Source organism: Elephantulus edwardii, unplaced genomic scaffold (genome assembly GCF_000299155.1).
Source record: "Elephantulus edwardii isolate Elephantulus edwardi_28Jun2011 unplaced genomic scaffold, EleEdw1.0 scaffold00055, whole genome shotgun sequence".
In the NCBI taxonomy this organism is placed as follows: Eukaryota; Metazoa; Chordata; class Mammalia; order Macroscelidea; family Macroscelididae; genus Elephantulus; species Elephantulus edwardii.
Genome location: NW_006399805.1, coordinates 4,845,575 through 4,859,138, shown reverse-complemented (window position 1 = coordinate 4,859,138; position 13,564 = coordinate 4,845,575).

The following is a 13,564-nucleotide window of genomic DNA, read 5'->3' as shown; positions in this document are numbered from 1 at the left end:
ATAAAATAGAAAGAATCAATTTTCAAAACTGAGCTACCAAAGTTCCCTTCTGAAAACTGATGCCCACCTCAAGGAGAAACTGGCAAACCAAAATTGAGTAGACAGCATCCGCCAAGACAAAGGAAAAGCTGTAAATCAAACGCCCGGAGGTGAACAGAGACAGGTGATTTCAGAAAGCATGCCACCATATTGAACACTGTGCAAACCTAACAGAGGGATATGGGATGAACCATTAAAAAATGATTGCAGAAATTAGAACTAGAGAGACTCAAAACAAAGTAGAACTCAAGAAAGAATAAGAAATAGAAGAGGGGGGGGAAATTCCACAATGAAAATTAAATGAAAAGAAACAGAAAAGATAATACAAATCACATATAACGCCTTAAGAAAAATAGGTCAAAATTATGTTTCCAATCACTACTTAGTATCCAAGAGGGATTGGTTCTAGGACACCCCTTCTCAACCTGTGTCCATGGAGATCAAATTCCATGGACACTCATGTCTCTTAAAGAAATGGCCTACAAATTGCATACAGCATCCTATACACTTTAAATCATCCTTAAATTAATTATAATGCCTCACACAATGTAAATGCTATTATGTTCCCTCATAGTCTGTGAGGTATTGATTGATCATTTAATTGTTTGTTTTTTCTAAATATTTTCTACTGGGGCTGGTTGAATCTGAGGATATGGAACTGGCGATAAGAAGTGCCAATTGTAATTAATCAGAAAGAAGTGAAGACCCACTCAACCGTGACCAACTTTGTTTTTAACAAAGAGGTAAAAGCAATTAATTAAATACAGGGTTCTTGAAAACTTGGACACGGACAGATCCAAACAAACAAAAGATACAAGCAAACAAAAGGTCTCCCCCTAAGCCTTACTACACGAGATAGTGAGGATGCCATCAGTGACTTCTTGGAACGGTCAAGTTTCTAGCATGTCATTTCTTAAAAAAATTTTTTTGTGTGAAAATATATACAACTAAGGATATACAATTTCATCAAATTCTAAGTGTACATAGAAGTAACATTTTTTTATATCTTTCAAGTTCTATCCCCATTCTCAATATCCTTTTCTAACTTTTTCTACCACTAACGCAGAGAGAGAGAGAGAGATCAGCTGGCCCAGCAAAGAGAAAATGATGTGAGCAAGACAAAGGTGGGTGACTTTTAGTTCACGGCCCTCAGGCCAGTCTTTCATTGTTTTTGTTCAGACATTCCTCTAGGTTGTATAGCCCTGGTGTACAAGTGGCCGTCGCACGGTCACTTGTGGTTGCTGTGAGGCTGAACACTGTGACACGGATGTGTCAAATGCGTTAATGGTTGGCTACCCAATGCGGACTGAGAGTGGGGTGGAGCTCTCCGATTGAACAAGTGTGGAAAGAGGAGTGGCATCCACTTCCATAATAGCTTGCCTCTGGAAACCCTATGAACCTGGAGAGAGGATGAAAGGCACCCAAGCATCATCGAGGACTCTCCTTCATAGGGTCGCTATGAGTCGCCTGGGACTCGACGGCACTTAACAACAACAACACATTGCAACTGAAGCACCTCATCTCAGACTCTTCCCAGATTCTCCTCAGTTTGATGCCACACAGACAAATCTCTGCAAGAAGCTTGATGCTCAAACCATATGTACTTTGCTAACTAGCCTAGTGGTAGGAATCTGCACTGTAGTCCCAAAGGCACATGGTTGGAATCCTCCAGCTGCTCTGCAGAAGAAAGATGGGCAGTCTCCTCCCCTGCAATTAACTGCCTCTGAAAACCCACTGGAGGGTCAGCTATGGGGAGTTCCAACTTGATGGCACAAAAAAACAATTAAGCTAAACCTTGGTTCACAACAGACCCCTGGGTCAAGGTCAGGGCTGAGGTTTCAAGATTATCTCAGGGTAGTCAATCATCTCTCTGGAGACTAAGGTGTGCCTGATACAGGCCATGGTTTTTGCAATAACTTGTTATGCATCAGAGTTGGACAATGACTAGGGAGGATAGAAGGAGAATTGATGCCTTTGAGCTGTGGTGCTGGAGAAGAGTATTGAATGTACCCTGGACTGCCAAGAAAACAGATTCATCCTAGAGAGGGTTAAACCAGGCTGCTCCTTGGAGGCAAGGATTCTGGGGCTTCGTCTGACATACTTTGGACATGTTGCAAGGAGAGACAGGTCTTTGGAGAGGGACATCATGCTGGGTAGAGTGGAGGGACAGCACAGGAGGGGAAGACCCTCTATGAGGTGGATTGATTCAGTGACTGGGGTAATCGGGATGGGTGTGTCAGAGGCAGTGCGACTGGCACAGGACAGAGCAGGGTTTAGGGCTGTTGTACATAGGGTTGCTATGAGTCGCAAACGACTCGACGACATATAATAACAACAACAACAACAACAGTCAATCGTTGTGTGGATTTGTCCAGCCTCAATGGCTCCACAAGTTCTGGATTCCACAAAGAATTTGAAATTCTGTACTGGTTTTATTTCCTCATTTCAGCTTCTTTTGTACAATCTTAAATTTAAAAATGCTCAATAAAACCAATTACCATTGTCATGGGGTCTGAACCAATTCATAGCTGACCTTCCAGTGGATTTTCAAAGGCTGTAAATCGTACAGCAGGAAACTGCCTGTCATTCTTCCATGGAGAAACTGGTGGATTTAAACCAGCTACCTCTGGGTTGGCAGCACAATTCCTTATCCAGAAGGCCTATCAGAATTCCCTTCAATAATTATAGCCCCTGCGAGATAATTTTAATATTGTGTATTTCTCCAATCACACCAAGAGAAGGAACAAGGATTTCTCAGTCTCTTAGTATCATTGAGTCAGAACCAACCCATAAACTGACCCTCTTTTGAGGATTGGAAGTTGCATAAGAGATTGCCCATCTTTCCCCTGCGGAAATCCTGGTGAATTCTAAATTCCCAAGAGGCCTGACCTTTGCATCAGCAGTGCAGGTCCGTATGGACTATGCCGCCAGAGCTCCCTGGGTTTTCCAATAATGCAGCATGAAAATCTCGGGCCCGAGACAGGGTTCCTTCACAGAGGCTGCTCTCTGGTGCTTCCAAAAAGCTCTGTCCTGCCTAGAGAAGGGAGAGCAAAGGCGGAGCCGCCGACCAGCTCCGGATTCCATCTCCCTACTTATTCCCACAGGACACAGCACCTTCCGGAGGATCCTGGCTGGCTGGCCACATGCTCGTTTGCCTGGCAGTCAGAAGAGATCAAAAAATACGTGCCTCTCAAATGAGGCTCTAATTCTCTTTGATATGTACACGTTTTTATATAGATAGGCCCTAAAGCATGGAATAACTAGCATTCTCAAAAACGAGAAAAGAAATACAATGGGGCCATAAGTGCCCTGCTCTTAAATCATAAGTCCTTGCCTGAATGTATGCAAATAAATGATAAACACTTCACCGAGAGGGCTGCCATCAGCATATCAAACTGTCAATGTCTATATTCTTAAATTATATGTTAAAATATTTGCCTGCGATGCAAAGTGAAACATTTTTCTCACTGTGGGGAACGAAGTATGTGAGCTAGAGGAACAAACACTGCATGAAGAAGTCATTTAGTCCTGAGATTTCACAAGTATCCGTAAGGCGCCTTTGGGTATCGATGGAATTCCTGCTTTGTACTCCGAGTATAAAGGGCCATCTGCTCCAACAGATTGTTTGAAAAAGAAATGGAGAAGCCATGGCAAATCTGTCTTCGAATTCAGAGGTGAGAGACTCTATTTATGTGCTGCAGCAAGCAGAGCGGCTCCTCACTGTTCAGCCGATCGCAGCGCGGCGTGAAGGAGAATTTCAGGCTTCCTTCAGGCTAGCTGGGCTTCCTTCTAGGGACTCCCTAAAGATCTGGATTCGTGGAGTGCTCTCTGGCAGGGGTATTTAGCATCTGCTCACAGCTTAGGAAAAACTGACTGGATACAAACCATTATGAGTCACTGTTAATGAGGCTAAATAAAGTCTGGTTCTAAGTTATGACAGTTAACAAACTTTGCTTTTCTTTATTTTTTTCTCTCCCCCTTCCACTCTTGTACGCCACAAGCCAGAGGACCAAACGGAAGAGTAAAGATGATTCAGTCCACCACACCTTTCGGGAAAGCCAACCCAGGTGAGAAGCCTGTGATAACAACACACTGAACTGACACAACACAGCTGGTCTGATAAAGGCGTGCTTCCTTCCCTCAGAGAAGGTACCGTTTCCAGGAAAGAGCCGTGTGGCCAAATCGACGGGTGAGGAAATGACGAACATTTCTGCTTGTGCCCACTGAGTTCGGGGGTTCCTAGAAGTACCTGTCAAAGATTCTCTGTGGCTGCATCATGCTGTTGACGACGTGGGTCAGGTGGTCCTGAGAGGCGATCAGTTCTGGGGGAGGGTTATACTTATTCACTGCTGAAACCTTGTGCAGAACGAAAAAGCATCAAGGGGAGAAAAAAAGGTTAGTTCTGGAAAAGGAAACAAGGTTTAGGTTTCCTGTAATAAAATCTTTCAGACCTGCAGGAGGGGTTTAGAAAAGATCTTAACACATACCCAAGAACCTCTAGTTCCATCTTCACATCTAGTCTAACTTTTCTGAAATCTAAGTCATGATGAAGGAGTCTTAGGGGTACAGCGGGGTGTGGACGGGCTACTAACTGAAGGCTGGCACCTCCAGTCCCTCCAATGCTCTGCAGGAGGAAGACTGGTAGTCAACTCCAATTTAGATTTTTAGCCCAGGACCCAATAGAGGGTCACCACGAGTTGGAAATCAAACCAACAACAGTAAGTAAAATCATGACTACTGTTTCAAAATGGCCAGCCACAGTCTTTTGAGCCCACTTCTTTATTTTATACTTGCTGGTTTGGGAGGGGAACTGGATAAGAAATCTGTAGCATCCAAGATTACATTTAATATCAACAACTTTCAGTGCGAGAAGGGGAAAAATGCATAATTTTGTATCTCAGGAAGTTAATACTCTGCTGATACACACACACACACACACACACACACACATATATATAATGTTTTTCTTTTTGTCATGCCATTTCACCAAGCACTATTCTCATTATCTCAAATTCTACCAAAAAATTCGCATCTCTTTTTAACATAGCTTTCTCTACTCATGATCCAGGTCTTTCCCTCATAATATACTATTCCTTTCTCCCCTTCTCTTTGCCATCCCTCTAAATACATCATCCTCGTCTACCATACCTTTACCTAAGGCCTTACTTTTCCATTTCATCCCCCTCGAAAAATGTTAAAGGAAAAGAGAAATTTAATAAGTACCCTTGAGTGTGAGAATAATAACAGACTTGCTAGCATCTGTAACTATTTTTAACCAAGATTTCAGGAAGGCATTTATGAAATGAGATTTCTGCCTCTCTTCACATTTATACCTGTTTTCATTCTGACTCTCAGATTGTGCCCAGACTGAGAAACTCCTCATGAGCAGACCTTTCAAATGAATCAGTATTTTAAAGAGTAAAATTAGAGATGTAAAGTATCAGATTAGTAGTTTATACAAATTTTTTTAGACTATATGATAGACATTTTTCTTTTAAATTTTATTTTTTTAATTCATTTTAATGAACATTTACAGAGATTTTTGGATTTCCATACACTCATTGTCTCACCCCTCCCCGCAGAATGACATTTCTCAAATAGTTTTTAATGTTACACAAAATCATACACCTTCCAAAAATGATAGCTAGCCAAATTCCTAATCTACCCAACACTGTCAGTTCAAAGAAACAGGACCTTGCTCTGGGCCCCAACATGAGTCTCTTTACCAATCAACGACTGAGCTTTCACTGGTTGGTGCTGATTGATGGTCAGCTCTGTAGAGGGGTAATCTCACACCTCACATAATGAGGACCCCCTGCCCCCAATAAAGGATGAACTTACACAGGTTATCCGGCTCATTCATTTGTTAAACTGGTCCTGAAAAGGCCAGGCCAGGACACAGAAACTCCCAAATACATGAAATTATGTGGTCACATACCTTGTCTTCTACTTTAATCTTCTTGTGATCTAATTCTGTTAATCGTAGCAGCATAAAAATTACGAAGAACCAGTAATCGGATTTTTCCTATTTCAAGTATCAGGAAGAGAATTCTGTTACAGTCCTGTTCCCAGGTAAACAAGCGCCAGCATCCTACATTCTCTAGTTTACATCTCCCACCTGCTACCTGCTCTGTACACACACATGCACACACACCTGGTCTGCGCCCCTGGTGGCCATCATTCTCCAGTGCGGTAACCCGAGGTCCAATCAACACAGTCACAAGGGACCAAGCAAAGTGCTTACAACGAAATCCACTGCCCAGCTTCCCCCTTACTGACAGCCAAAGTCAGAGCTTGTGAGTCAGGACACAAGATCTTTACAAAAATCGAGTCAATTGAGATCTTTCTTTCCTGGCCCTCTAGTTGTTTCCTCAGAGTCAGAGAATGAAGATAAAACCACAAGCATCCCTTGATGTTCATCATCAAAAGCACTTCTTGAAGTATGTGGACTTTCAAATTCTTAATGGGGTCCAGAAAGTCTGGAGTTTTGAGACGTGAGTGAACTCCCAAAACCATTTCTCTGAGATAATCTGTAAACCAGAACTTGTCCTTGAAGTCTTCTTTGAACCAAAAACTCACTTATCTTATAAATGTCTGTGTTAAGCATGATGCTTTTCTTAAAAAAAAAAAAAAGAATTATCTGTGCACCATCAAATTGGCAACAGCAATTAGAAAGGTAAGATGAGGAATTTAGGGACTAGTGATTTGAAGTCAGTGGCAGTGGAACAATCTGAAGAACAGTAAGAAAGTTTGTATAGCTCAAAAACTGTATAATAAAAGTCACTGACTGTGCAGAGACAAATGGTTGACGTGTGTGACGCTGTAAAGTTTTACCAAAAGAAAAAGTAAAACATATTAAGTAAATTACTTCTTGAAAAGTTTCAAGAGATTGCCCTCCCACTTCACCTACTATAAATATTCGCTTACCTGAACTGGATTTCTCAGAAGATTGAGAACTCGGAGGAGAGGCAGATTTTCGACGAATTCTATTTCACGAAGCTCAGCAATCTGTTCAAGCCGAGAATGGAAACATGATCAACCAACTAAACTCACAAAGATAAAACAAAGCCCAACAGGAGCCAGTTTCTGAATGACTTCTTTAAAAGTAAAACTGCTCTGTTGACCGTGGGCTTTGTGATGAGAAAGCCCTGAACAAGGGACCACACGTCCCTTCAATTAATGTGAAGCCTGACAGTCTCATTTACTTTTTTTCTCAATTACTGGCTAAAAAAAACCTTAAAACTCACTGTCATCAAGTCAGAATCAATTCATAGCTGATTCTCCATTGGGTTTCTGAGGCTGTAAACCCCTGGGAGGAGGTTGCCCATTTTTCTCCTGAAGGAGTAGTGGATTTGAATCACCACAAAAGGGTGATCTTGGGTTTGCAGGGCAATGTCCTTTATGATACCAATGTCCCCTCTCTACTGACTAGAGATTCGCACACAGTCTCATCTCATCTATACTTATTTTAGGGAAGAAGTAAAAGAGTCAGAGAAAAAGTACAAAACATGGCACACATGAGATTCTTGAATGTTCATTCCACTGTCGGGTTCATCTCAATAAATAAATATTAAACTTTTGCAAAAAAGGTTTACAACTGATTTTCCATGAATATGTTCCCCCCCAAAAAAAATTTTAGCATGTATCACAAAACATTTCAGTAGCAGTCACTAATAACTACTGAGTTTCCCAACTGCAAAACATACCTAGACTGTCAGCTATTCCCCACCCTAAATCAGAGAACATATGCTCTTGTTCAAAGAACACCATTTTCAAAGACCTGCACATGAGCATTCCACTACTGTACACAACTTTATTATAAAATGATTGGACTCATCCATCAGGCTGCCATTGGAAAGATTTTTAAGAAAAAGGGTGAGTTATATGTACAGTTATCAGGATGGTAGACAAGTAAACTTGGTTCACAATTGCTCAGTGAACTAACTGGTGTTTCTTCTAAAATACCACCCATCCCTGTTCTCGGATTTAACAAAAACACTGAGATGCTTTCCTCAGTCACTGTTGCTGGTAGGTATGGTCGAATCAGAACCAACTCACAGCTGACTCTCCAGCGGGTTTTCAGTTGCCGTAAATGGTACAAGGGAGACTCCCATCTTTCTCCAATAGAGCAGCTTGTGGATTTGAACCACAAGCCTGCGGGTTGGCAGCACAGCTCCTTATCACTAGGCCACCAGGGCTCCCTCAGTCATTAGGCCTCACCAATAAACCCAGAGACATGCACTTAAAGGTTCTGCTAGGACAGAATAGATGGACACAGATATAATAAAAGCAAAGCATAGAACAAATCTCAATATTTTCCCCAACAAAGGTCAGACTTAGTAGTGCAATAGAGACCCGAGGATCCCTGCTGCCGTTCTGCTGAGACACTCTTTACACTTGGACCTGAATCACTCCCAGAGATCACTTTCCAGCTAAATAACAGACTGGCTTATAAAAGAAATTATACCACCTGTGGGATCTAAAATAGTCATCACTGAGTAAAGCTGAGAAAGGGAGGAGGGGCGGGGGCAGAGAAGCTGCACTGTTGGGACAGGCAGGATGGAACTGATGAGAATGTTGACACACTGGCAAAGTGGAACCAGTGGCATGGAAAATATGGATAGAAACCATTAAATGGAAACCTAATTTACTGTGTAAACTTTTCCCAAAACGGAATTTAAAGAGAGGTTGCTACTTTCTGTTTTTTGCATTTTCTGTATTATTTGACTATTGTGCAAGCATACTTCCCCCCCCTATATACATATTTGGAGGAGAAAAGGTAACATTAAAACATTATGTCTATATCTCCCAAAGGGCTTCACTTGTGATGCTGCTGCTGTTGTTGTTGTTGTTGGGTACCGTCAAGTCAGAACCAACTCAGACTTGACCCTCCATCAACACTATGTACAACATTTGTAGTTTGCAGAGCTACAGCTTCACTAGTTATCTCCATAGTGATAAACTGAAGATAAATCCATAGTTGTTTTTTTGGTTTTTTTAAATTCTTTTTTGTGCATGTACCGTTAAATCAGATCTGACAGGTACAGGAGGAAATTGTCCCTCCTTCTCCAGCAAAGCATCTGGTGGATTCGAACCATGTACCTTTGCAGTTGCAGTACAGCTTCTTGCCACTAGGTCACCAGAGCTCCCCTACATCCATAGTTTTAAATTGAAAAAACCCACTCAACTAAATACCCAACAGTTTTAGAGAAGCACACGCCTAATAAAGAGCTCTGTGGCCTGGTGAGTAAGAAGCTGTGCTGCCAACCCAGAGACAAGTGGTTCAAACCCACCAGCTGCTCTGCAGGAGAAAGATGGGCAATCTCCTCCCTTGCAATTTACAGCCTCTGAAAATCTGTTGGAGGGTCAGCTGTGAGTTGATTCTGACAGGGTGGCAATGGGGTTTTTAGACTAAGGAGAAACACTTGAGAAAAATCACGTGAAACAATCAGAAGTGACTTCGCTCTATTCTCCAGGTATGTGACTGGGCTGCATTACCTGGCCCGGTCACGTGGGCGAGCTCTTCAATTCCCTGTCTCTTCAGCGGCTTGTGTGGGAATCCCTGTTTCTGTTCCACCCTGTTTCTTTCAGCACGCACTGCCGATCCTGCTTGCCACTTTGCAAGAATCTAAGCTTGGACTGACATGCGTGCATTCTTGCCTGTAACCTGAATTTAGGATGCATGCGTTCTCTAAGGGATTTGAACAATTATCAACTTGTGTGCATGGGAACCATCTTTCACGAAGCTTGTTCTATCTCACAAATTATCTCAGTCAGAAGCCATAAATTCCTTTGTAAAATGAAGCTTTCATCCATGAGCTATGAAAGTTTAAACAAATGCAAGTCATTCAGCAGGAGCAGGTTAGAGAAGTTACTCAAAGAGCAGATAGGTTAGAGCTCTAGCAGGTGAGAAAGGTCACAGCAGCCCCGTGAACAAGGGCCACAGCAAGGCCAGAGGCCAGAGCGGATTCCCATTTGACCAGGCACCTGTGTACATGGAAATTAGCCTCTCTTTACTTTATCGTGGGTTTAAAAAAACCCACCCAGAGCCATTGTTATCTGCGATTATAGATAAACCTACCCCACAGTGACTAAGGATGACAGAAGAACAATCGATGCTTTGAGTTGTGGTGCTGGAGAAAAGTATTGAATATCCTCTGGACTGCCAAGAGAACAAACAAGTCTATCCTGGAGAGGGTGAAATCGGACTGCTCCTTGGAGGCGAAGATTTTGAGCTCTGGTGGCCTACTAGTAAGAAGCTGAGCTGCAAGCCCAAAGGCACGCAGTTTGAATCCACCAGCTGCTCTGCAGGAGAAAGACGGGCAATCTCCTCCTGTGCAATAAACTGGGTTGGTTCTGACTCGACAGTACACAATAGCAACAACTCACATACTTTAGGCATTTGTCAGGAGGGACCCAGTCTTTGGAGACAGGCGTCAGGCTTAGTGGAGTGGAGGGTCAGTCAGCGCAGAAGAGGAAGACCCTGGATGGAGTGGACACAGTTACTGTGGTAACGGGGTCAGCTGTGCCGGACATGGAGAAGCTGGTTCAGGATAGGACAAGGTTCAGAGTCACTGTTCATCAGGTCTCTGTGATGCGTAGCTGACGTGACGGCACATAACAACAACACAACTCTAAGTAAAATAATGGAATTAATGCAGCTGCGTAGTAAAATGAAGTGCTCCAAAGCCAAAATCCAACCCACCCCACCCCACTGCCGTCGAGTCAGTTCTGGCTCATAGTAACCCTCTACTGGGTTCCCGAGGCGTGAGCTGCAACAGACGGAGACTGCTGAGTGTGGTGGGTAGCAGTCCGGTGGGGGACGCACTGCCCATACCCCGCCAGGGCTCTCTAACACTGCAAGTAACACTACAGCAAGGCTGAAAACTACAAAAGATGTAAACACAAGGCTTCAAACAGAGGGCAAAATCATGGCTGTCAGATGGAAATAGTAAAGGATGTGATAAACACCAGCAGCTATGGGAAAAGCAGGAATAAAGATACATTCTCCCTGTAACTATCTTTTGATGCGCTCATTATATGTTAAAGATTAGGCTAAAGAGAGAGAGAGCTTGCCAGTAAAATCAGTAGGGGATCAACAGTGTCCTTCACAACCATTATCACTTATAATTATCTGGGAGTCTTTCCTCAAAGAAAAAAGGAAGTGGAGATAAGAAATACCAGCACAGAAAGGAGACACAGAATTATCATTATTAGCAAATGAGATGATTAACTCCGAAAAAACCCTAGGGACTGCACATCGGAAACTCAGAAGAACACTTAAAAGATTTAAAGGAAATATTGTGATCGCAGACCAAATATGTGTATAAAATGGAAATATATGTACAAGTGTGTACACTCACATCAGTAGAGGATTACTCCAAGTAAATGACTGGAAAGAATTCAATCAACAAAATAGATTCAAATATTTTAGGATGTTAATAAAAACTAGCTAGATTTATATAAGGCAAATAATAAAATTTATCATGAAATACAACGGAAGAAGAGAAAAATAAATAAATGAAGAAGCATTATATTCCCAGGTTTTTTAAAAAGGAAATATTTACAAAGCATCATATCTTCTTAAATCAACATATTAGTTTAGTGAAATTCCAATAAAATTCTCAGTGGGCCCTTTTTGGGCAACTTGACAAAGTAATTTCAAAGTTCAAACAGAGCTTGAACTAACAGTTATCAAAGCAATTTTTAAAAGCAAATTAAACTGGGGGAGTGACTTATCTTACCAGATATTAAAAAAAAATTCCCAAGGTTAAAGTAGCAGTAGTAATGATGATGAGGGAAGGGTGCTGATAAATGCATTACTAGAATAAAAATCAATAAATGGATCAGTGGAACAGAATATATAGTCCAGAAATAAGAAATTCATAAAAAAATAAGAGTAGTGTATATAATGACATGAACCACAAATCAGTGAAGAAATCAAAACCATTCAATAGATCCATTGGTTAAAGGTGACAATGAAGGGCAATTATTCAGCACAATATTGAACATATAGGGAGCTGTGCTGTAATCTCAAAGGCACACAGTTCAAATCCACCAGCTGCTCTGTGGAAGAAGGATAGGCAATCTCCTCTCATGTGATTTATTACATCTGAAAAACCATTGAAGGGTCGACTATGGGTTGGTTCCAACTCAAAGGCACACACATCAACAACAACATATTGAACATATAGGTACTCAATAAATGGTAGCTGCTATGATTATATTATTATGAGATAACAGAAGACATTAATTTATATGTTTGCTTCAATTATAAGAAATCTCACCATGTATTAATAATTGAAGATAGTAATAATATTTTAAAAATCACATGTGGAAAAAATGGTCAGTTGAATACCTACAAGATTTCAGAATGTGCAAGAACCCTTCTAAATTAGAAGGGATAGAGGAATAAACAGAGTGCACAGGAAAATACTGACATACTCAATACACTCTTTTAATCTGTATATCAAAAGTAGTACCAGTAGTACAATGAAAACAAAAGAATAATTGTGATAAAATAAATAATACACACAGAGCATGACAATAATTTTTAACATGGAAATCAAATAGCTAATAAGTGCTGGAAAGACGTTTAACTTCACTGACAACCCAAGAAACACATTTTAAAATAATTCTTTATCACTGTGGCCTCTGTAAGTCTTATAAAGGTCTTAGCTGATAAAGGTGTACTGAGATGTACTCAGCACTATTTTAACTTCACCCACTGCAGATGAAAGAATACACGTTATCAGGAGCCTTAAAAATGCTCACACCTATTTAAAGATTCACATGCAAGAATATACACTACAACATTATTCTAACTTAAAAATGTAATACAATTTCCAATATATTGGAATATATAGCCTGACATACCCATTCTATAAAATATTTCACTATCAAATAAAGCTTGTGAAATGTTAGGACAACTGGCTTTCCCATTTGGGAATTAGATGTCTCTGCTTATACCACCTACAAAAACAAATCCCAGATGGATCAAAGAATAAATATGGGAAGAGAACTACTAAGGTTACCATAAGAAAGAATAAAGTTATATTAAAAATTTGAAATATAGGGAAGGGGTTTTTTTGAGGGTTTTTTTTACAGCATATTCTTCCCATTTAATTTTTTTTTCTCATTCATTCATTGTTTCACATTTTCTCCCTGTCTACCCCTCCATCCCAGTTTGCTTTTCTCTTTGAAAAGAAAAAAAAAATCTTTGTTATACACCTTCCCGTCCCTCCAACTCCACAGTGCACTTTACTGTGCATCTCTTTTCCCAGAAATAAAGGGAAGTTTTAAGATTTACAAGGCAAAACTTAGACACACACACACACACACACACACACACACATGACCCTATAAAATCTAACTTTTAAATCCCAGTTCTCTATCCCCATCTGGATCACAGAAGTTGTTATTGTTGTTGTTATGTGCCATCGAGTTGCTTGCGACTCATAGCGACCCTATGTATAACAGCCCTAAACCCTGCTCTATCCTGTGCCAATCTCACTGCTTCTGACAC